Here is a 25,929-nt window from a genome sequence, read left to right on the forward strand (position 1 = left end):
GGGTGGGACTTCCCTGGCAGTCCAGTGGTTAAGACTCCGTGCTTCCACTTCCGGGGGCATGGGTTCGATCCCTGGTTGGGGAACTAAGATTCTGGAAGCCGCATGGAGTGACCAAAAAAACCCCAAAATAATAAAAATTTAAAAATAAAAAATGTCCTGGAGCCTTCCCTGCTGGTCTAGTGGTTGAGAGTCCGCCTTCCAATTCGGGGGGCGTGGGTTTGAGCCCTGGTCAGGGAATTTAGGATCCCACATGCCGCAGAGCAACTAAGCCTGCACGACGCAGCAAAGACCCGACGCAGCCAAATAAACAAATAAATTTAAAAAATAAAAAATAAATAAAATAAAATAAAATAAAAAATGTCCTAAGGACTAGGCAGGTAGCCATTTTATTCCCATTTTACTATTGAGAACACCAAGGTTTAGAAAACGTAAGTGAGGGCTTCCCTGGTGGCACAGTGGTTAAGAATCCGCCTGCCAGTGCAGGGGACACGAGTTTGAGCCCTGGTCCGGGAAGATCCCACATACCGCAGAGCAACTAAGCCCGTGCGCCACAACTACTGAGCCTGTGCTCTAGAGCCCGTGAGCCACAACTACTGAAGCCCACGCACCTAGACCCCGTGCTCAGCAACAAAGAGAAGCCACCACAATGCCGCGCACTGCAACAAAGAGTAGCCCCCGCTCACCGCAACTAGAGAAAAGCCCGCGCGCAGCAACGAAGAGCCAACGCAGCCAAAAATAAATAAATAAATAAATCTATTAAAAAAAAAAAAAAACGACATAAGTGACATTTATAGGTATAAGTAGCAGAGCCAGAACTCTACTGACAGAATGGAAAGAATGTGGACTGCGGAGTCAGGCATATTTGGGCTCAACTTATGTAATCTCTCTAATCTTCCATTGCTTCACCTGTAAAATGAACATTAAATGAAATCATGCATTTGAAGGTGCTTGGCACATAGTCGATATTCAATTAATATCAGTCTTCTTCTTCTTTCCCCTTCAAACTCTACTTTCTAGTAGCGTCTAGAAATGAAATTTTTATTCCATTTTTGTTTCCCAAAGTTTTATATGGTGCTGAAATTCAGATGAACAAGCAAATGAATGTCTTCAGCAACTCCCAGAGAAAATCTTTGCCCTAATTCCTTCATTTGTAGTCTGGATTAATAAGAGAAGTTACCTAACAGAGTTGTAAAAATTAAACAAAGCAATATATGGATGCATGAGGCTGTTAGTGTCGTGTCTGGTATGTAGTAAGCACTCAGGATGCTTGCAATTACATTATCATCATCATCATCACCATTGTTATTATTCTTATTATCATTATTTTTGTGTGGCAGAACAAAAGGCCCTGTGAGAATTACAAAAATAAACAAGATGGTCTCACAACTCTGTCTTCAGCTTTTCTTACCACAACCTGTCTTTTTACTAGTCATCTGTGCAGTCGTTTCCTTCCATAAGATTGTAGGTTTTAGATAGGGCTTCTGTGCCTTATCCGTAATGCTTTCTGTAGGGTGGACCTAAAACAAAGCCTTGCAGAGGAGAAACATTCAGTAAAATTTGGTCAAAAGAATGCTGAATGGTATTTCTCCAAAATGAGCTCTGTTACTGAAGTAAGACTTGAAAGCCTCTGGCTGTTTCATCATCATTAAGATGTCAATCTTCTGCTCAACATCTAATCATCAGGGAGATGCAAATCAAAACCACAGTGAGATATCACCTCACACCTGGCAGAATGGCTATCGTCAAAAAGAACACAAATAACAAATGGTGACGAGGATGTGGAGAAAAGGAAACCCTCCCGCACTGTTGGTAGGAATGTAAATTGGTGTAGTCACTATGGAAAACAGTATGGAGGTTCCTCAAAAAACTAAAAATAGAACTACCATATGACCCAGCAATTCCACTCAAGGGTATATATCCAAAAAACCCAAAAACACTAATTTGAAAAGATACATGCACCCCAATGTTCATAGCAGCACTATTTACAATTGCAAAGATACGGAAGCAATGTAAATGTTCATCAAGAGATGAATGGGTAAAGAAGATGTGAGATATATATATATATATAGATAGATAGATATAGATATACATATAATGGAATACTACTCAGCCATAAAAAAGAATGAAATTTTGCCATTTGCAGCAACATGGATGGACCTAGAGATTATCATACTAAGTGAGGTAAGTCAGACAGAGAAAGACAAATACTGTATGATATCACTTATATGTGGACTCTAAAAAATACAATAAACTAGTGAATATAACAAAAAAGAAGCAGACTCACAGATATAGAGAACAAACTAGTGGTTACCAGTTGGGGAGAGGGAAGGGGAGAAAGGCAAGATAGGGGTAAGGGATTAAGAGGTACAAACTATGGTATAAAATAAGCTACAAGGATTATTGTACAACACAGGGAATATAGCCAATATTTTATAATAACTATAAATGGAGTATAACCTTTTAAAATTGTGAAGCACTATATTGTACACCTATATCTTATATAATATTGTACATCATCTATACTTCAATAAAAAAAATTTTTTTTAAAGATGTCAATCTTCACCAGTGGCATATTTGCTGGGAGAGCCATTTTTAAGAAGGTTGTGCACAACTGTAGAGTACTGGACAGAGCTTTTTGAAACTTTAAATATTTAAACTTGTAGTTTTTCTATATAATCTTTCCTCACAGGAGACAGACAATTCCCAGATTAGGAGACAGATAGCTTCTGCTCTCTTGGGGATATGGAGGGGTCTAAAGAAATCATGTCCTGGAAAACATGTCAACCAGGGATCAAGCACAGCCTCAACTGGATAGTCTAGTGGTAGTATCACTTATTCATTCCATTAATATTTTATCGACTACCTCCTTCATTTTAGGTCCCAGTATTGAGCTAAGCAATACCATGAAATCCTATTTAGCAACATGCAACCCACTTTCTTCACCACCAAACCAACCAGGTAATGAGAAAGGATATTACTACCTTCAGATAAGGGAAGTAAGGCTCAGAGTGTTTGAGTGGCTTGCCCCAATATCACACACGTAAGTGACAGAGGAAGGATTTAAGCTTAAACCCAAGTATCTGGGACCCAGAGCTCATGTCCCTTCTCTGGTGTATCTCTGTGGCTCCCAGGACCATTTGCAGATTCCCCAAGATTCACTGCTGGTGATCACACCCCAGTGGCGTGTGCTGGCCAGTCTGTCCCCTTTCTTGCTGTCCATCATGCTAGGGTTAGGATTATGGTTACCTCTGCTGGCTCTCCCTCTGGCCATTGCTTAGACCGTGGCCTCTGGTCTGAACCTCCCTAGGAATGGGCAAGGCCCACAACATTCAGCATGCAAAGGGTCTCAGGAGGAGGTTTGTAGTGTGTCCTTTAATACCTTCCCTTTTAGAACTCCCCCCAGTTTGTTTTGTTTTTTGTTTTTTTTTGCTACAGCTGGGGTAGCAAGGGGGGGCATTGATTCTGACTCACCACACACTTTGAGAGCCTCTGACTCAGCTCAGCTCTGGTGTTCTTCCAACTCTGCTCAGAACACTGTGGGTGCCCTTCCCCAGCTGCCCAGGAGCAGCCAGACCCGTTCAGATGTGCTTGGTTCAGCCCTAAATGACACCAAGTTCATTAGTAAATTAGACACACACACAGAATCAAAGACTCCCCAGCAACCAACAGGGCTTAGGCAAGTTTTAGGCTGTGTTGAAGCCAAGCTTAATGTGCAATACCATTAGAATTAATTAGCTGCTTTGCATTCAAGCATATAGCTTACATTTACATTGGTAGTATTATTGATAGTAAAAAGTTAATTTTTATGTTAAAAAACTTATAAAAGTTAACTATAATATTGTTAGTAGTTGAAAGTTAACCGTAATTTTTAAAAGCTAACTGTAGGTTAAAAGAAAAAATTTTCTTTATTATTTTATATAGCTCTATAATAAAATGTCCTCGACTTGGGGAATTTTGCAAGAGATCACACTTATCAAAAGTTAAGAAACAAGCTTTAATTTAGCTGCTTAAAGAATTATCATTTTAACTCTTCCCATAGAGTATATGACAGGTGTTTCTTCAAGGACATGAAAGGCTCCAAGTTCATTTAATTGTTCCTGATTGCTATTTTAATCACTATGCAGTAATTCCATTTCAAAAAAGAATTTTGCAGCTAGTAGAATTTTGGCATTATGCTATCCTTTCTTTCCATGAGATGTTCTGGTTCACCCCAGAGAGCAGCGCTTTTCCCTGATCATTTATTGCCAAGGGTGCTTCATCCCATTCTCTGATAACTTTGCTTACTTCAATTTCCAACATTTATCATCTTCTGTGATTGGTTTTGATCTTAGTCTCAAAAATGGCCCCATCCTGTAGAATCTTGTTTAACAGCAATGAACAACTTCCTTTTGGGGAAAGTTGGCTTCATCTCCATTTTTAGAACAGATGTTTGTATGTTTTGATGAACCCCCATCTGGAATCTCTTCCAACTTGATTTCTTTGACACCAAGTTTCTTGCTTTCTCCTTGATCTGACACCTTCTACTTTACTTACTGTACCTCTGAAATGCTTATTTGCAAAGATACGGTTATAGGTTGGCACTAGGATTTTTGTTACCTCCCTTGGACACATTTTTTAAATGTTTCCTAGTAATTTGCGTTCTGCAAGAAATGAAACTGAGCCATGGTTCTGCGGAAACTTGATAATGTCCTCCCTGGAGGGCTACATTTCTCAGCCTGCTGGGGACCAGCAACCTTCATCTTCTCTCTTACTGTGGGTCCTCGGCAACTCTGTTGTGGATGTATTTGGAACCACGGAGTTTGGTAGGACAAAGGATGTTTTAAGGATTTAAAGAGAAAAGGAGCCGCCTACACTGAACTCAATCCCGTGCCGAAGTTATTGCAGTTCCTGCCTCTGACGCCGCATGTATTCTGGCTTTTAGCAGGATTGTTCTCCCAGCTTTGCTCTGAAATGTAAAGCCCCATTGCCCACTGCAAGTCTTAATGAAAAGCAGCTCATAAGCAAGTTACGTAACCTAATTGTAATCCAGGGATCAGCTTGGTTATATTATTTAAAGAAATAGCATCCATTTTCCATGACCTGATTTAGAAAAGAAACCCAGGGAAGAAAAAAAATACCCAATTCAGCACTTGGCTCCCTGTGCTTATTCTAATGAGGACGCTTGTAAATAATTCAAAAACAATGACTTTTAAGAACATTAAACCCAAGTTAGCTCAGGGTTATATCTCAAAGCAGCTTTAGCTGCTTAAAGCAAATTATATTTGATCATGAAATATGGAGCTTATTTTTGCAGACAATTTAGTCATTTAGTACATTTAATGTCCTCATCAATACAACACACATGGAACACTGACTAGAGGCAAGATGCTGGGGAATGCTAAAATGCATAAGCCCTGCTCTCAGGAAGCTTAGAGTCTGGTTAGGGTTAATAATAATAACAGGGAAGGAAATCTAAATAAGAGTGGATATATGTATACATATGACTGACTCATTTTGCCGTACAGCAAGAAACTAACAAAACATTGTAAAGCAACTATACTCCAATAAAAATTAATGAAAAAGGGACTTCCCTGGTGGCGCAGTGGTTAAGAATCCACCTGCCAATGCAGGGGACATGGGTTTGAGCCCTGGTCCAGGAAGATCCCACATGCCATGGAGCAAATAAGCCCGTGCACCACAACTACTGAGCCTGAGCTCTAGAGCCCGTGAGCCACAGCTACTGAGCCCGCGTGCCTAGAGCCTGTGCTCCGCAACAAGAGAAGCCACCGTAACGAGAAGCCCGTGCACCACAACAAAGAGTAGCCCCCGCTGGCTCGCTGCAACTAGAGAAAAGCCCGCACGCAGCAACGAAGACCCAATGCAGCCATAAATTAATTAATTAATTTTTTAAAATTAATTAAAAAATAACAATAATAATAATGTATCGTCATTGGTTCATTAATTGGAACAAATGCACCATATAATGTAAGATGTTAACAGCAGGAAAAACAGGGTCGGTGGTCAGTGGAGGGTTTACAGTAACTCTGTACTATCTTTGCAACTTTTCTGTAATTCTAAAACTATTCTAAAATTAAAAGTTTATTTTTAAAAACCTGGATAGGGAAACAGTTGGATACACAAATAGAAACACATCTATCCTTGTTGCCTGGTTTATACAAATTAAGCCAGGCCTGCCTAATAGGCAGCTTCACAAGTGGTATGATTATTTTATGAACTTCAGAAACACAAAATTGGATTATCAGAGTCCTGATTCATGTTAATAATGTGTCACGAATCCAGGATTATCATTAGTCCTTTGGTCCTTTCATAAACCTCATTTAATTGATTTATACTGTATGTATTATATAATAAAGGACTCATGGACCCACCTCTCAACCCAAGAGCTAAAAGGCTTCCATGACTTACGTTGACCCATGTGTTCCTCCTCTATCCCATTCCCCAACCTTCCTCTCAGTAGTAACCATTCTCTTAAATTTTGCTTTTATCATACCCTTGCTCTTCTTTACATTTTATTACACACGTGTGGCCTAAACAATATGCTAGTTTATTTATGTTTGAACTTGTCATATTACATGTTGTCTTCTGGGACTTGTTCCTTTGGCTCCACATTATGTTCCCTATATTTATCAATAATGTTATAGTTATAGTTAACTCATTTTCACTGTTGTATAATATTCAGTAACAGGACTGTGCCACAAATTTTTTTAAATAATTTTCATCAGTGGTTTCTAAATTTTTGCTATCACCAGTGGATTCTGCCATGAACACTCTTATATGTGTGTCCTGGTAAACATGTATTAATGTTTCCAATGAACCAGAGCTTTATGAGATTGAATGACCTTAAAACTGCATAAGACAGCGATGAAGAGTGGCCCCCGCTCGCCGCAACTAGAGAAAGCCCTTGCACGGAAACGAAGACCCAACGCAGCCAAAAATTAAAAAAAAAAAAAAAAAAAAAAAAAAAAAACTGCATAAGAATCCAAGTCCAACAGTTTACTTACATAAAATATGTCCAGGGAAGAGCATATAAACTCTTCACCTTTGAGGCAAAGGAAAATATGAATTACACACTAATTCCATGTCAGGATTTAACTGTACCATAAAATCCAAATTAACAATGGCTTAAACATACATGTTGCTCTCATGTAAAACATCCAGAGATGAGAAGCCTTGAGCTGGTATGACAAGGTCCACAAAATTGTCACGGATCCAGGTTTCTTCCAACTTTCTAGTTTGCTATCCCTAGGGTATGACTTTTATCTTCATGGTCCAAAGGGCTGCTCAACTTCTAGCCATTATACCTGCTTCTCTGTCAGTAAGAAGGAAAAAGAAAGGAAGAAGAATATGCATCTTCCATTCAAGAACCCTTTCACCAAGTCACATATGACATTCCTAATCACATCTCATTTACCATAAGGTAGACACATGGCTACATCTAGTTTCAAGGGAGGCTGTAAAATGTAGTCTTTATTCGGGGCATCCCTGTACTCAGGTAAAAATTCTATTATGAAAGAAGAATGAGAAAAAGGACTTTGAAGACAGTTAGCAGTCTCTGAGAGAATTGTTACAGCTAAAGTGAGAGCAGAATATAAACCAACCCAATAAGGATTTATGTTGAAAAGCATAAAGGAAAAATAAGCACTGATAATATCACCACCCAATGATTATCACTGTTAACTTTTTGAGATACATTCTTCCAGACTTTTTCATCCATATATACAACCACATATATCTCCAGTTTACCCATTACTATACCTATATTTATATAAATATATCCACACATTGCTTTTAAAGGGACTATTTAAATTATTGCAATAAGTCAAGAAAGATGGCTAGGTTGTTTCTCCCCCTTTAAACTCTTAATAAACTTCATGGGAAATGTAACATTGGAGTAACTAGAGGAAAGAGGAGAATGTGCTCTATAATTGCATTTTTAAATTTCTCAGAGTTGCCAAATGCAAAATAACTTAAGTTGCATACAGGGTGCTCTGGAAGAAGGATTTAAAGGAGAAATTAAAAGAAAAATGGGACTTCCCTGGCTGTCCAGCGGTTAAGACTCCATGCTTCCACTGCAGGTGGCGCGGGTTCCATCCCTGGTTGGGAAACTAAGATCCCACATGTTGTGCAGCACAGCCAAAAAATAATAAATAAATAAATAAATAAAGATTAGCCATCCCAGAAAAAGTGCAGGCACCTCTTCAATAGGGAAGGTGACCAGAAAAATTAATGGACACCAGAATTTTGGAAAAACCCAGATCAATAATTTCCCAGACCATAGATAGGGATAGGTAAAAATATCAATAACTAGATTATTTACCCCTAAGCATGCCCTACCACCTGAGCACAAGATAGGCTATTTGGGGATCTGCTCCCTTTAATAAAAGAGTCCTCTAGATAGTGAACCAACATGGCATATGACCTTCAGTCAAGAAAAAGGACTATTACACAGAGCTACAAATTCGCTCAACAGACTTAGCCTAGATCCTTGTCTTCCTGGAGACCATAGTCCAGTAGGGAAGACAGAGAGGTGCCTGTAAAGATGAGTTGACATTTACTATGTGACAGATGCTGTACTAAGCACTTTACTTGCATTATCCAATTTAGCATTTATAACAATCTATTCTTAACCCCATTTGACAGATGAAGAAAATAAAGTCATAGGTTAGGTAATTTGGTTGAGGTCACAAAATTAATGTGACAGAGCTGAGATTCTACCCAAGCTCTACCTGACTTCAGAGCCCCTGCTCTGGGCCACTGACAACCCATGTAGTTAGTGTTATAATAGAAGTTTCTACACAATTCTGAGGAAACATGGAATAAGCATCAAACATCTTTCGGGGAAAACTTGTAGAGTAGTATAAAGATGAGAAAATGTGAAGCATAAATATAATGTCAAAAAGTGTCAAAATAAAGATCAATGTGATCATTGATAAATGAATGGCAAAGACAGATTTCTGCCTCAGAGCCTATTAAGGCTGGGTTTTACAAGTAGCCTTCTTTTCATTATTGACTACACAATTCAATCCTATATCATCTAGTATCTTTACTCTTATTTTAGCAGTTAATTGTATATTGACATTCTTGCTTTTTATCAAGCTATTTTCTCCCTGTGAGTCACCTCCATATATAATCAGCTCATAAAAAGCAAAATGCAACATGTTTGATCGTTTCTTGGTTTTGGTTTTTGTATTCCTGATTGAGGTACATACTAGCATTCTAGGCAATAAGTACATGCTTGAGTTGAATTGATAGCCATTTATTTAAAGTTGATTCAGAGTGGTAAATACATGAGATAAGCATAGAAGATCCAACATGTGGGCAATAGAGAGTCCACAAAGAATTAAAAAAATTTATAATATTTAAAATTATAATCTGAGAAAAATGTCTAGAACTAAAAGAATATCTGAATCTACATATTGAAAGGAACATACAGAGCTGAGACTGGAGAGTTGGCAGGAACCAATCATGTTGGTCCTTACAGTAGGCCACTATAAGAAATTTAAATTTTGTTCTAAATGTAATAGGAATCCCTTGGAGGATTGTAATCAGAAGCACCATTGGTTACACAAAATGGAGAAGTAAAAATGTGTGTGGACCTGAAAAAAAATGAAATATGAGAATTAAGAAATGGTTTTACTTTACAGCATAAGGCCTTCTTGCTTCCACTGTAGTTGTGGGAATTCTCTCATATTCCCTCTTACATGGAACCTCCTTTTCTTTCCATCTATCAAAAGAGACTAACTTTATACCAACATTTTTTTTTCCAATATAGGTTTTTACACGATATTAAATATAGTTCCCTGTGCTACACAGTAGGTCCTTGTTGTTTATCTATTTTATATATAATAGTCTGTATCTGTTAATCCCAAATTCCAAATTTATCCCTCCCCCACCATACCAAACTTTTTGGCATGGCGTTTTGGGGGACCAAGAATAGCAAGCAATTTGGGGACTAAGGGTGTGAAATTAGCACTACAATTGTCAAGATAAGCCTGGAAAGCACAGTCATATGATAGGCAGGGGAAGTAGCTGGGTAATCAGAAACCAGTTGCCAAGGTAGAATGAGACCTAAAATTACAACTCAGGGTTGGGGATGAAAGGATATGAAGAGGAATATTCAGAAGACAAAGCCCAGGACATGGACTAGATTCAGCATACACTGGAATATCAAACATGAATCTATTAAAGGGAAGGGGGGTAGAAGTGGGATCAGAGAAAGAAACAATCAGAAAGGTTTTTGAAAAATCGATGCTTTCCACCCAAAACTATACCTTAGCAGGTGGGGAAATATTAACAGGCTTCCCTGTCAAATTTTGTCATTTTAATATCAGTGTTTATTTGATCTCTTCTTTGGATTTTTTTTGCATTCCTAATTTTTCATTCTCTACCTCTCAAATTGTGTGTAATTTTCTGCAAGATTGAAATTCCCTTTTTTTTTTTTAAATTGCCATTTGCAGCAATGTGGATGGGCCTAGAGAATATTATGCTTAGTGAAATAAGTCCGATAGAGAAAGACAAATACTATATATATCACTTATATGTGGAATCTAAAAAATAATTCAAAATGAATGCATATACAAAACAGAAACAGACTCACAAATACAGAAAACAAACTTATGGTTACCGAGGGGGAGAGGGAAGAGAGGAGGGACAAATTGGGGGTATGGGATTAACAGATACAACACTGAAATTGTTATGTGGAAGGTCTTGGTCCTGACAACATGGGATATTAATCTAGTGTGGACCAACTCTTACTACAAGTATATTAAAATGCTGTATAAAATAATATAAAACTTTAATTATATAGTCAAGATTGAGAGAAAGGAAGAAAGAAAAAAAAAAAAGGGAAACCACAGAGGTCAAGAACAAAAAGTGAACTAAAAAATCAGAGCAGGGGCTTCCCTGGTGGCTCAGTGGTTGAGAGTCTGCCTGCCAATGCAGGGGACATGGGTTCGTGCCCTGGTCTGGGAGGATCCCATATGTCGCGGAGCAACTGGGCCTGTGAGCCACAACTACTGAGCCTGCGCGACTGGAGCCTGTGCCCCGCAACAAGAGAGGCCGCAACGGTGAAAGGCCCACGCACCACGATGAAGAGTGGCCCGCTTGCCGCAACTAGAGAAAGCCCTCGCACAGAAACGAAGACCCAACACAGCCATAAATAAATAAATAAATAAAATGCTGGCTTAAAAAAAAAAAAAAATCAGAGCAGTAAACTCCAGTTATCCTGTAGTAACCTGGAAAAGTGGGATAGTGGAACCAGGTATAAGGTTTAGGACTGGAAATTGGGATTGATCGTCCATACAGGGAAAAAATGCATGACTCTCAACTTGAAAAAGGCAGAGTGTTGGAACTGGGACTTTGCCAAGATGGTCTGTTAAATCCATGACAAAAGAACAGGAAAAATGTTATCTCAGTGGCCTACAGAAGTTGCAAAGAAGCTCTGTACCTAATACTGGAGAGACTAAATCTCCAATGGGGGAATAAAACTATAGACTACCCAAATGAAAATATGGGATCCATATATTTACTACCCCTAAGGTACAGAAATCCCCAAACTGGTCCAGGACTCACAAAATTTCTCAAACCCTGGCAAAAGAAAATGTAAAACATCAAAACAGAGTGACTCCCTTAGGTCGAGGCATTAAGATGAGGAAAAACGAACATTCTATATCTCCCCCCAGAATGAGCCCATAATATTCAAAAGAGATGAAGAAATAAACCAGCATGAGGTGGAGCTCATACACACAACAATGGGTAGAATTCGTGTGCTAACAACCAGGTATAAAAGCAAATCAGAAAGAGACTAGATATTTAAGTTTAAAATGATTAAGTTTAAGTTTAAAATGATTAAGGAATTGACACCAAAAACATAATTCTTAAAAGGAAAAATGGACAAATTGGACCTCATCAAAACGTAGGACTTCTGTTCTGCAATAGACCCCATAAAGAGAATGAAAAGATAAACTACAGAAAATATTTGCAAACCACATATCCAACGAAGGACTTGTATCTAGAATATATAGGAACTCTCAAAACTGAGCAGTTAAAAAAAATCCAATTAGCAGAAACTAACACAACATTGTAAAGCAACTCTACTCCAATAAAAATTAATTTAAAAAAATCCAGTTAGAAAATGGGCAAAAGATATGAACAGACATTTCACCAAAGAAGATATGCAGATGACACGTGCACCAAAAAAGTGCTAAACATCATTAGCCACTAGGGAAATGCAAAGCCTAACAACAATGAGATATCACTAGGCACCTATTAGAATGCTGGGGAGGATGTGAAGAAACTGGATCACTCACACAGTGCTAGGAATATTAAATGATATAGCCACTCTGGAATACAGTTTGGCTATTTCTTTTTAAACTAAACATGCAGCTAACATATGACCCATCAGTTGAACCCTTGGGCATTTATTCCAGAGAAATAAAAACCTATGTTCACACAAAACCTGTACAGAAATATTCATAACAGCTTTATTCATATTAGCCTAAAACTGGAAATAACCCAGATATTCTTCAACTAGTGAATGGTTAAACAACAATGGTATATACCATAGAATATTACTGAGCAATAAAAAGGAGTAAACTATTAACCCACATACAACTTGGATGGATCTTGAGGGAATTATGCTGAATGAAACAAGCTAATCTCAAAGGTTATATACTATATTATTCCATTTATATAGCATTCTTGAAATAACCAAAGTATAGGAATAGAGAACAGATTTGTGGTTGCCAGGGGTTAAGAACAGGGTGGATGAGCGAGGGAAGCAGGTATGGCTCTAAAGAGCAGCATGAACCTCGGGGTGATGAACAATTCTGTATCTTCACTGTGGTGGTTGTTACACAAAGCTATACATGTGATAAGATTGCATAAAACTACACACACACACACACACACACACACTGGTGAAATCTGAATTAAACAAATAGTTAAAGATATACAAGAAAGGAAAGAAACCACAATGAAGAAAATCTGGCAGGGGACTTCCCGGGACTTCCCCAGTGGCGCAATGGGTAAGAATCCACCTGCCAATGCAGCGGACACGGGTTCGATCCCTGGTCTGGGAAGATCCCACATGCTGCGGAGCAACTAAGCCCATGCACCACAACTACTGAGCCTGCGCTCTAGAGCCCACGAGCCACAACTACTGAGCCCACGTGCTACAACTACCAAGCCCATGTGCCGCAACTACTGAAGCCCACACGCCTAGAGCCTGTGCTCCACAACAAGAGAAGCCACTGCAAGGAGAAGCCCACACACCACAACGAAGAGTAGACCCCACTAGCCACAACTACAGAAAGCCCGCGTGCAGCAACAAAGACCCAACACAGCCAAAAATAAATAAAATTAAATCTTTAAAAATAAAAAAAAAGAAAATCTGGCAGATTTTTCTTTTAAAACTTGTAGAAGTAAAAAATTATTGTCACTGAAATAAAAAGCATAAAATGTATGTTAAACAGCTTATTAGACACAGCTGAGAAAGAATCTGTTACCCAGAAAATAGATTTTCATAAATCACACAGAATGCAGTACAGACAAATGAAAGAGATGGAAAATGCATGGCAGAAGCTAAGAGAGAGAAGACACAGTGAGAAGATACTATGATGCCTCTAATAGGAGTTCCTGGAGAAGGAAATAGGGGGAGAGACAATGCTCAGAGCAAACAGATCGAATTTTTCCATACTTAAAGAAAGATGTAAGTTCTCACATTGAAGGACCAAGCAAGGAAAAAAAAATCCACACACAGACAAATGCTGGTGAAAGAATCTACAGAATACCGGAGATAAAGAGAAAGTCTCAAAAGCAACCAGAGGCAAAAGACATATTACCACAGAAGAATAACTATTAGACTGACAGCAGACTTCTCATCATCAACAATAGGATCTTAAAGACTAGATTAATATCTTCAAAGAGCTAAAAGAAAATAACTATTTAAAGTTATACACTTAACTAAAGTATCTTTTAAAATAAGGCTAACATAAAGACATTTTCAGACTAACAGAAAGTTTATTACTCACAGGCTATCACTGGAAGACCTATGATAGTTACTTCTTCCTGAAGTATCAGAAGAAAGATATTGAAACAAAAGGGAAGAAATGAGATAAAAAAAAAAAAAGAAAAAGAGAGAGAGGTAAATTGGTAAACATGTAGATTAAATCTATACAAATATTCATTTGTGAAAACAACATTGGTAACATTAAAGACTGATGGGGGTTGGAAACAAAGTACAAATAAAATACCACTCAAGAATAACATGTCAGTGGGAGGTGGAGTGACCAAATTTAAAGACTCTAAGGTCTATGCATTGTTTGGGAAGAGGATAGAACTCTTGGTTAACTTTAAACATTGTTAAGGCAACTGTACATGTTAAATATTAACAATAACCAAAAATGAAAAGTCTCTAAAAGTGTAGATATATAATTATATAACTTCCCAACCAACAGAGGAAAGAAGAGGACTTTAAAAAATCAAGACAGTAGATGACAGAAAAAGAGAAAGAAAGAGCAGGGTATACAGAAAATATAAAATAACTTGCTAAAATTAATACCAAATATATTAGTGATCAAAACAAAAGAAGAGGGATTCTATCTCTCCATTAAAAGTCAGCAATTCTCAAACTGGATTTAAAAACAACAAAGTTCTGCCATATGCTGATGAAAACAAAGGGATGATAAAATACCAGGAAATAACGCATTTTTAAAAAACTGGCATACCAATATTATTATTATACAGAGTAAATGTTAAAGCAAAAGAATTATTAGTGATAAAGAGTATCATTACTCAATGATAAAAGGAATCATTCTCTGTTTTGTTCAATGCTGTTTTTTCACTGTCTTTAACAATGCCTAGCACATAGTAGGTGCTCAGTAAATGAATGGTTGAATTTATTAAGTCATGAGGATGATATAGACCTAACATCTTAGCCTTAAAATATATAGAGAGCAGAGCTTGACAAAATTGTGAAGAAAATTGATAAATCTATAATAACACTGGGAGGTTTTTAACATTTCTCACACATGAAATAATAAGATCAAACACAAATTTAGTTAAAGATACAGATGATTTTTATAACTGACTTAACAACTTCAATCTAATGAGCATGCAGAGGACACTACACCCAACAATTATAGAATACATAATTTTTTAAGATCAGTTATAAAGTTATATAGAAAACATTTATAAATATTAACTATGCATAAGACCACAAAGGAAGTCTTAACAAACACTAAAGAATTTATACATAGACCATGTTTTCTGAGTACAATGTGATAAAGTTAGAAATAAATAAAAATATATTTAATGTTTGGAAATTTTTAAACACTTATATTAATTTAGTCTTCAAAGTATAATTATGAATATGAAATACATAGAAAATAAATGGCAATGAAAACATTGCATATCAAACTCATAGTACAAATAGCACAAAAAGAAAATTTATTGCTTCATATGTATATTTTTAAAAGAAGTATGAAAATTAATAAGTTTCTAAATCCAGATATTAGAAAATGAATAATGGAGTAAATATCTATTGGAGTAAAAATAAAATATGGTAGACAAACTTCTGGTAAGGTTGATCAATGAAAAAAGAGAAAGTACAAATAAACAATATTAGAAATGATATAAAGATATAATTACAATTACAATAATAAAATTCTCCGATCAAATTAGTGCCAATAAATTTGAAAACAAATGACATGGATTTTTAAGATAAATTATTAAATTTAACTTGAGAAGAAATAGAAAATATTACTAGTTCTATAATTATGAAAGAAATGGAATAATAGTTAAATCTACCACAAAGAATACATGAGGTTCATAATATTTTGCAGGAGAGTTCATTTCCAGAAAATGAACTGAAAAATGGAAAGTTCATTTTAGGAGGCTAGTGTATCCTTGATACCAAAACCAGACAATAACTGTACAAGAAAGGAAAATATAAGTCAACCTTGGTTATGAACATAAATGTAAAAACTCCTACACAAAATAATAGCAATCCAAACCCAGGAATGTAGTTTTTAAAAAAATTATGAACTATTGGGTTTATCACAGAAATACAATGATGAATTACCATAAGAAAAAAACCTATTATTTCATTTCAACACATTAATAAATTAAACGAGGAAAACCACATGATCATCTCAGAGGATACAGGAAAAGCACTCAATAAAATTCAACATCCACTTATGATTTTTTTAAAAAACCACAAAACGCTTAGCTAACTAGAAATAGAAGGAGACTTCCTACCCTGAAAAAGAGTATTTATCAAAAACCTGAAGCAAACATTATAGTCAATAGTGAAATGTTTAGAAGCATTTTTTAATTCAGGAAAAAAAGACAAGGATGACCATTATCACCACTTCTATTTAACATCGTCCTGGAGATCCTGTGAAAGAAACAAATAAAATGTGAAAGAATTGGAACCAAAGAAAAAAACTATCATAGCATATTAATCACAGTTGTTTCAAATTCCTGGTCTGATAATTCCAACACCTCTGCTATATCTGAGTCTGGTTCTGATGATTGCTCTGTCTCTTCAGACTGTGTTTTTTGGTCTTTTAGTATGCCTTGTAATTTTTTGTTGAAAGCCAGACATGATATACAAATAAAAGGAACTGAGGTAGATAGACCTTTGGTGTGCAGTTTTATGTTTATCTGGCTGGGGGTTACCATTTGCTATAACTGTAGGTGTCAGAGGCTAAAATTTCCTCTGTTTCTGTCTGCCCTGTTGTCTTTAGGTTTCTCTAGAGACTTCTTAAATAACGTCTGAGACACACAATTCTTCCGTGTTCCCCTGTTATTATACAAAGGCCTTATTGATGTGGTGGTCAAGGGTAGGGAGACAGGAATATTCTATAGCCTATGATTAGGTCCCAGATTTTTAGTGAGCCTTGCCCCCTGGGCTGTGACCTTCACCAGTGCTTCTCGGTTTTATTTTACTTTTTCCCCCTTACGTGAGACAGGAAGGTTAGCAGGGGCTGGAGTTGGGTATTTCCCATCCTTCAGGTTAGTGGGTCTCTGGTAAAACCCCAGTCAGTTAGGCTCTGGTAAAACAGTTTCTCTAGAGGGCAGGCCTTGTTAAGAACAGAATGCTCTGGGCATATTTCAAAACAGAGTTTAAAACCTCTGTACCAAGACACCAAAACCACAGTTAAAAGACAAGTTCCATGTTGGCAAGGTTGTGGAGAAATAGGAACTCTCATACACTGCTGGTAGATGTCTAAGAGAGCACAATTTCTCTGAAGAACAATTCAATGCTATCCAGTAGAATTGAATACATATATATCCTAGACCCCAGCAGCTCCACTCTTAGATCTAAACTCGGTACTATTTGCCTTTTTCAACGTGGTGTTGTTTGCAATGATGATGCAAAAGCAAATGTGGGTAAAATGCTGATGATTTAGCACAAATCAAGGCTGTGGTACCAAACTGTTCTGGTTATTGTTGTATTCTTTATTGTCAGGCACTTGAAATAAAATCATCATCACCATCATCATCATCATCATCACCATCAACATCATCCAGTTTTACTTATGAATTTTACTGATGAAGCAGTAAAAATTAATAAATTTTATTAAAGCTCAACTCTGGAGTACATGTCTTTTGAATATTAATATCCTGCGAAATGAAATGGAAAATACGCATAAAACATTTCCACACATGAGGGTAGTTGGTTCCCTCTCACGGAGAAACACTTGTGCTTTTTTTTTTTTTTAATTCTTTTTTTGAGCTATGAGCTGAACTAGCTGCTTTTTTCATGGAACACCATTTCTACTTAAAAGAAAGACTGACAAACTATGGTTATTCAGACTTGGGATTTTGGCAGGCATTTTCTCATAAATGAACAAAGTGAGCCTGTCACTTCAAGGGAAGAAACTGACTGCATCTGTTGCCAATGATAAATTTTGAGCTTTCAAGCAAAAGTTAGAATTTTGGAAAACTTACATCCACTACTATGACCTTGAGAGTTTCCCAGCTTTCAGAAACTTCTATGATGAAGTCAGTGGTAATATAAATAAATGTGCTTTTTTGATACTGTATAATGAAATCTGTCGATGCTTGTAAGACATATAATTCAGTGAAGCAATGTTTTCCAAACGACCGAGAAAGATCAATGGGTTTTATGTGTAACAGAGTATGAGAAGTTCATTGACATTATTTCAGATTCCACACTGCAACCTTTATGAAACTATTATTTATTGACTTTTGATTTAGTATCTTTGATGAAGAATATCCAAAGTTACCTTAAAAGGTTATTAAAATACTCTTCCCTTTTCCAACTACATACCTATGTGAGGCCTATTTTTCTTCATATAATTCAACAAAGACAACATATTGTAACAGACTGAATGCAGAAGGAGATATAATTTCCATCAAGCCAGGCATTAAAGAGATTTGCAAAATGCAAAACAATGACCTTCTCACTAATTTTTTTGGTAAAATATAGTTACTTTTCATTAAGAACACATTATTTATGTTAAACACAATGGATTTGTTATTGTTAAATAAATATTTTTTTAATTTCTCAGTTTTAATTTTAAACACCATACACATCAATAGATATATCTACTCAAACAAAAGCTATTTGGGGTCCTTAATAATTTTAACAGTGTAAAAGAATTATGAGAGCAAAACTTTGAGAACCACTGCCCTAAAGAAAAATATCTCCCATATGTTCCCCGAGAGACATGTACAAGCTTATTCACTGCAGACATGTTTGTGATTAAAATTTTTTTTAATTACTTAAAGTCTATCAATAAGGGAACGGATACACACATTTTGAAACAGTCATATAATAAAATATCTCTCTGAAATTAAAATGAATGAACTAGATTTATATGCACTGATGTGGATGATTCTGAAACATGTTGAGAGAAATTATTAAATGTTTCAAAAGGAGAGGTACAGAATGATACCATTTACATACATTTCAAAAACAGAGAGAAGGACATTATTGCTTATGGATACATCCATGTGTAGGAAGAATACATACCCTTGGATGTGGATACACAGGAAGATACATATCAACCTCAGGACACTGGTGGTGAGTGAGGCCAGAGAAAGCGGGGGAAGATTCGAACATATATGTAAATTATTTAGAAAAATATGTGAAGTAGTAAGTATGGCACAAAGTTAACATTTGTTAATCGGCATTGTTCTGTACATTTCTATCCATTTGAAACATTCTAGTGTTAAAATATACTTATTTTTAAATGCCTCTGTACATTTGCCGTCAGTTAGTAAAGAAAAATTCAACTGGCTGGTTCCCAGGGGAATACGTTTTCTCCATCCGGGGCTGGACAGCCAGCTGTCCTGCTTTTGCCAGCTGCTTATTGACCCTAATAGATGACTCGGGATATTTGAAGGGTAATGTCTTTTCTGTCTGCAAAGCTCTTGATCCTGGGTGTCTCAGTCATGGCTGCAGAGGAAATTCTCCCTCAGATGTCTTACAGAACTCCTGCAGCTGTCAGGCAGGGCAAGAAGCCAGCAGTACCCAGAGAACAACTTGAGCAGGCATGAGCACAGTTCCCGCTTGGGGCAGGACTCCCAACACAGAGTATTCTGTTCCTTTTCCTTTTCCTTCTGAAGCCAGAGAGCAAGCCTTTGATTCATGTGGCAATGATATCATGTAGCCTGCTGGGTGTAGCTGAGCTCTGGGCGTGCATCTGGGAGGCACCTAATCCCCCTAGCACTCCCTGGAGCCTCCTGAGCCCCACTGGATGATTTCATGGTACAGCCGAGATGATATTTTTACCTTTAAATTCATAATTCAGCCCAGAAGCCACTCAGCTTCCCGGAATTTTTATTAAGAATACCCTCAGCAATAATTTTCAGACTTCATAGCCTCTGATAAGGAGGAAAGAGCTTGATATTCCGGTTTTGTTTCTGTTTGAAGAGCATATCCCCAAAGGAATCGTATGTGTCCCAGATTCAACACAGCTGTTAATTAGAGCTGAGAACACTTGGTTGACCCCGGTGCGGCTAATTGCTAGAACTGAGAAGCGTCTCTAAGGGCCTCATATGATAACAACTGAAAATTGTACTGAGCATCACCTAACGCTTCTGGAACAAGTTCAGGATGGGAAGCAATAGGCTCCCTGCGGTTCCTGGCGCGGGAGAGGCAGCTATGTGCTGAAGGAGCAGTATGAAGGATTCTCTTCAGCGATTAGAACACCCACATTTCACTCTGGATGTGTGACTTGAGGCACTGTGCTCGGAAGGGCTTATCAGAGAGCTCAGAACCGCACAGCAGAGCATATGTGGCCTACTTCGGAGGACTTCCACTACTCCTGTGACATCTCACCCCAGTGCCAGTGCCTCCACCGCCTCCCGGCTGGTGCTGAACAACAGGATGTAAGACAACTCCTGTTGGGACCCTTGACCAGGTTCTGTGGTGCAGCTGATGCAATCATTCTGTTTTCCCATCTTAAAATGACAAGTCTAGCTCTCATAATGAGAAAAATGTATCGAAATCATCTAGTTCCCAATCTGGCACACAAGAGTGGTGACCACTTCTTCTCCCCCTCTTTGCTCTGTGGGCCGAGAAGACAGTGGAAATAACCAGAAACGGGAAGGTAGGCTGATAGATAGAGAGGGCAAGAGCTGGGCCCCGTGGGAAAGAAGAGGAGATAACAGAGGCAAGTAAAGTAAGGCAGGAAGTCAGAAAGACAGCCAGAGGGCAGTGGTTAGGGAGGGGTGAAAGGGGAGAAGAGGAGGCACGAAGGGTGGAAGAGGAACGTAGAAGAGACAGCCAATTAGAGACAGCAGAGAGGTGGCTCCACCTCCTTTCCCCCAGGTCCTGCGAGACAGTAAAAATCAGCAGAGCTCACCATGAGTGTTTTGGCCTTCTCAGCCAAGAGGCCCAAAACATACGCCAGATAGTTTAGAGCTCTGGACGACTCTAATCCCTCGGCCTGGCCCAAGGAAGGTCACCTGGAGCCAGCAGTGTAAGAAGAGACTCATGATCCCTTTTCCAGAAGAGGTCCAAACCGTGGGTCCAGTTCCAGGAAGTGACAGCAGCACAAAGTAACCCAGAGTCAGCCTTGCCCAGAACCGGAGAGGGGAAAGACCCAAAGGGAGTTGGAGGAAAAGGGATCAATTTCATTTGCTTCTAGACCAAGACTGGCTGAGGATGGCACCCTGTTCCAAAGACAGCCAGGGACCCCACATCGCTTGAGTCTCTAATTGGACCTTTCAGATATTTTTCCTCCTAAGGGACACCTCTCACTAACAAATGTGCATGGAGGAGGCCCTGCGTGCTCAAGCCTGTTGTGGGCAGTAGTGGGGGAAACAGGGACAGCAAAGGCGGCTGCTGAATGCAGGCAACGTGCTGGAGAAGAAAATCTAACACACAAGGAATCACAATGTGCAACAGAGAAGAGCAACAAATGATGGGGCGGTGCAGGCTCAGAGTCTGTAGGAACTGGAAGGGGTGGCAGGGAGGGCTGGAGTAGTCAGGGGGACTTCACGGAGGATGTGGGACTTGAGGACAAGTGGAGCCCTTCAGGGTAAATACAGGGGCAGGGTGTCTTGCTTGGATAAACTGACAAGGTTTACCTCATTTGCTTGGAAGGCCCATTTTAGAGAAGGATGAGAAACCATGGTCCTTTATTACCATAAATTTACATGGAGATTTATATTTTGAGACTTTTCATATAAATGTTCATAATTGCTCCTCATAAGGCTTTTAAGAAATAATTTTTATTTTCAGAATTGAAAAACATCTTAGATTTTATATAGTCCAGGCTCCATTCATTACATTTGAGGAAATGATTCCCGAAGAGGTCACATGACTAACTCAAGGTCATGTAGTTAAGTAGCTCCAGGACTGTAACTCAGGTCTTTTTTTTTTTTTTTTCTTTTGGCCACACCACAGAGCTTTTGGGATCTTAATTCCCCAACCAGGGATTGAACCCAGGCCCACGGCAGTGACAGCACCAAGTCTCAACTACTGGACTGTCAGAGAATTCCCTAACTCAGGTCTTATTATTCTACTCAAACGGACTTACCAAAAAGTATATAGATGCAATTTTGTTTTCATTTATACAGAATTATTTCCTATAATAGAGAACTATACTTAAAAAGAATAATTTTGTATGTATTGTTTCCTTATAGTAAAAGAAATACATGATCATCATAGAAAATTTAGAAAATATAGGTAAGCCAAAAAAATTAAAATCCTCCATAATCACAGCATCCAGTTTGTAGACCTTGAAAGTTGTTAAAAGTATGTATTATTTTCATTTGACTTTTACATATAGATAGCTTTATTTCAAGAGAAGATGTCTCTGGTCCTCTTTAAGGAGAAGCATGTTAAACAGGATAATGTAGTGGAAAGAGCACAGGATTTGGGGGCCGAAGATCTAGGTTCAAGCCCTGGTCAGTCATGACTAGCTGTGTGATCTTCCATAAATCAATCAACTTTCCTGTGCTTTAGTTTCTCATTTGCAAAATAATGGGGTTTCAGTGATCCATTACTTAGCTTGCTAAAATGTCTTTCTGGGACTTTAAAATCAAGCCTTGTAAGCTTAGAACAGTTAATTAAAACAAAACAAAACAGTATCTGATGTTTTTAAAGGAATGTAACAGCATGTTAAAATAGGGCTCTTCCTTTCTCAGGGTTTTGGCTGAGGCTCCAAAGCTGAGAACAGTAGGTTTATGTCTCTCTCCACTCATAGACATCCTAAGTGAGATACAAGACTGTCTAAGCAGGACTTGCAAAGAGATGCCTAGAGCTGGCTCTACCACATTTACATCTTCACACACCTCCAGGCTTTGCAAGCGAAGGCTAAGAGAAGGGACCGAGTGATTCCACTGGAAAAAAAGTCTTTAGCAAAAGGCTGACTGTGGCACCTTGGGCAGCAGAGCAAAGCCAGTGGGTCCCAGAGGGAACAAGCTTCAGTACAGAAACAATACAGAAGTCTGTGCCATGAGGATATGAGGAAGAGAGTTGGACTTGAGTTATCCTATAGACTCAACAAGGCCCTTCTAGATGACTCCAACAACAGAGACACTGCCGGGGGTGGGGGAGGCTGCTGGAATCCAGGTGATAAGGGAGGAATTTTAAGAACCTACCTGAAGCGGGTATTGTCTAAGCAATGCTCTAGTAGGATATCCCAGGGAAGAAGGGCCTCTAAATGAATCCTCAAAATCACCCCACCAGAGAAATGCCCGTTAGATCTGCCACTCACAGAGGGCTCTGCTCTTACAACTGCAGGAGCTACTGAAGACCGTGCCTCTTTCTCTAATCCCTCTTCTCTCCTGGGTTCAGCTAGTGCAAGAGGAGGTGAGAAAAGAGAAGAAATGACTGTGAACCCCGCCTCTTCACCATTATGTTTGCAAGTCTGGTTGAGGCCCATACTAGTGGAAGGGAGAACTTTAACTGGGATAAGAAGTTGAAGTTTTCATATTAGATTGGACTGAACTTTTCAATACCCATGAGTAGGGAAGAAAGATCGGAGAGAGCAGTTTTAAAGGGCCAGTTATAAGATAGAACAAAGTTGCTTTTCGCTCAAATCCTCCCAAGTCCAGCTTGTTTATTGTACTAAATACAGGTGGATAACTTTGGTGAGTTGAGAGAGGATTGATTGCAAAGGGGAAGGGTACTTGTGGCCAGATCCCAATTAAGAGGTTGTTTTCTAGAAATTAGGCAAAAAGGCAATGGTAAATCTGGCAGGAATTAATGACTTCTTAGATGTGGAAGAAAAGTAAGGTAGATGGCTCATATAAGCTTGTAACGTTTCTAGTCTGAGAGACTGGAAGATGGTGACGATGGAGAGTAATGCCACTTCTACAGATAAATATGTACTCTAGAGAGACTTCACACTTAGGTCAACAATGCCACATTTTTGGAACTATTCAATTGAGTTCCTCCTGAGCCAACGGTCTCCGAGCCAATTTATGAGTCATATAAAAAATCAATCTCATTACTGTTCATGTATCCACTTTTCATTTAATCCATCATTTAACAAACTTTTGTTAAGCGTTTCCTATGCATTATGCGCTGTGCTAGCTAGTGCAGAGAAAAATTTGTAGGACACAGGGTCAGTCCTCAAGTCACTCACAATCTATCTGCTCCACCCACTCCAGTTAAACATTGGGGTAACCCTGGGTTTTGTGGTCTTACCCCCCTTTAACTCCCTAATGTCCTTGTTTTTATGTAGAAAAGAGCAGAGTATTGTGTAAAATGGGTATGCGCCATCTTAAGTATATGACCTTACTTCCATTTGCCCGTTTGTGTATTTTGCTTTTTGTCCTACAGAATTTAGGCTATTACGACTACATGGTCCAGAAATTTGATCTCTGTCCAAATACGCACTTTCTAAATGTAAGCAGACACTCAAAATCAGTCTAAAAATCATTGGCACAAAAAGTACCCAAACAGGCCCATACAACTGTGTTCTCTCCCACATGCCCTCTTTAACACACATATATACACACGCACACTTGTTCACGCCACTCAGATTCAGTTCGATCTGATAGCAATATATATCTAGTACTCAGAATATCAAAATTTGGTGCTAAGTCCTCTAAGGGATATAAATTTTAGAAACACAGTTCATTCTTTTCAGAAGCCCACAACTTAGTAGGAGAAATAGATACATTTATAAATAGACATATGTGGTACAAAGCAAAGTGTGAAGTGACATAAAAAAAGAATAAACAATAAATTGTAATAAATTAACAAGGGAGAAAGAATCTATACTAACCCCTTATATTTATGTTGCTTGTTTTCTGGACCTCAGGCACAGAGATCTGAGTTAATCATACTCTTCAATGTATTCGGCAAACATCCTTTGAGCACCTACTATGTGACAGGCACCTTTCTAGGTACTGAGGGTATGCAACTTTTATTCAAGCTGTGGCAACGGAAGGAATTAAAGCAGGGTGGTGGCAGAGCACATTATTAGATGGCTCTTTAGTTGAGTGATCAGAAAGAGCTTCTCTAAGGATACGATATTTAAGCAAGACCTGAATGACAAGAAGGAGCCCACCCTGAAAAGGAAGATCAGAAGGACAAGCATCTCAGACAAGGGGAACAGCTATTGTAAAGGCCCCAAGCAAGAATGAGTTTCACGTGCAGCAGAGACTAAAAGAAGGCCCATGTCCCTGGAACACTGTGGGCAAGGCGGGGAGACTGGAAGGAGATGAGGTTGGAGAGGTAGACAGTGACCAGGTAACTAAGGCCAGGCTTTTAAATAATATAAAGTTCGGCTGATCCTTAAATGACTGTGCATGCATGCACACACAAACATACATACACACACACACACACACACACACACACACACACAAGTTCCAAAAATGTTTCAAGCATTGGCAGAACTGGTGGAATCTATGAGTACTTGGAAGAAATAACATTCATTTGGATCGAGTTTAAAAACTCATTACTTTATATTCACATCTAATACTTAATTTGACTAGGAAAATCTAAGGAACAAAGGGATATTTGCAAACTATACCTAAACTCTAAGCATTATCCATGATATCACTGAACAGAGTTTAGGAAAAGCCATGGGCTCCTAAAGAACAATTAAAAAAAAAAGAGACACCATGATAGCAAGCAGGGTGAGTGGAACAATTCCAACTATGGGGTAAAGAATGGCATTTTTTGCTATGTTTCTAATTAGGCTGGAGATGATTAAGCCATATTCTCATCATTGGTTTTGGATAAGGCCCCTCTCTTATACTGTTATTTTTCCCAATCCCTGCTCCATAGGTATCTTTCTGACATGTTTGAAATATGTCCTCGATGGGTATGTATCTCTGATAAATACATGGGTTACTTTCCATGAATGTGATTCTAATTAGCCAACATGGAATCGTTCTATGATACTGTTATGTCTTATTCATTTGCTCAAGGCCATGTTTAAGGATCTATCCATGTTGCTCTCTGTATCTCTAATTCATCACTTCCAG

The 25,929-nt window shown here is 38.3% G+C and overlaps 1 protein-coding gene across 2 annotated transcripts in view; it reads right to left on the reverse strand.

Moving 5' to 3' along the window:
- Positions 1-355: 355 nt before the first annotated feature.
- The window catches only part of LOC309644095 (uncharacterized protein), a 79,416-nt gene continuing 53,842 nt past the window's right edge, over positions 356-25,929 (reverse strand). For both annotated transcript variants that reach the window (XR_014254230.1, XM_082427527.1), the window contains one exon: positions 356-16,396. The gene's annotated coding sequence lies outside the window, so the exon portion shown is untranslated. The remainder of the gene's footprint in view (positions 16,397-25,929) is intronic.

The sequence above is a fragment of the Balaenoptera physalus genome, assembly GCF_965194825.1.
Source record: "Balaenoptera physalus genome assembly, chromosome: 15".
Lineage (NCBI taxonomy): Eukaryota > Metazoa > Chordata > Mammalia > Artiodactyla > Balaenopteridae > Balaenoptera > Balaenoptera physalus.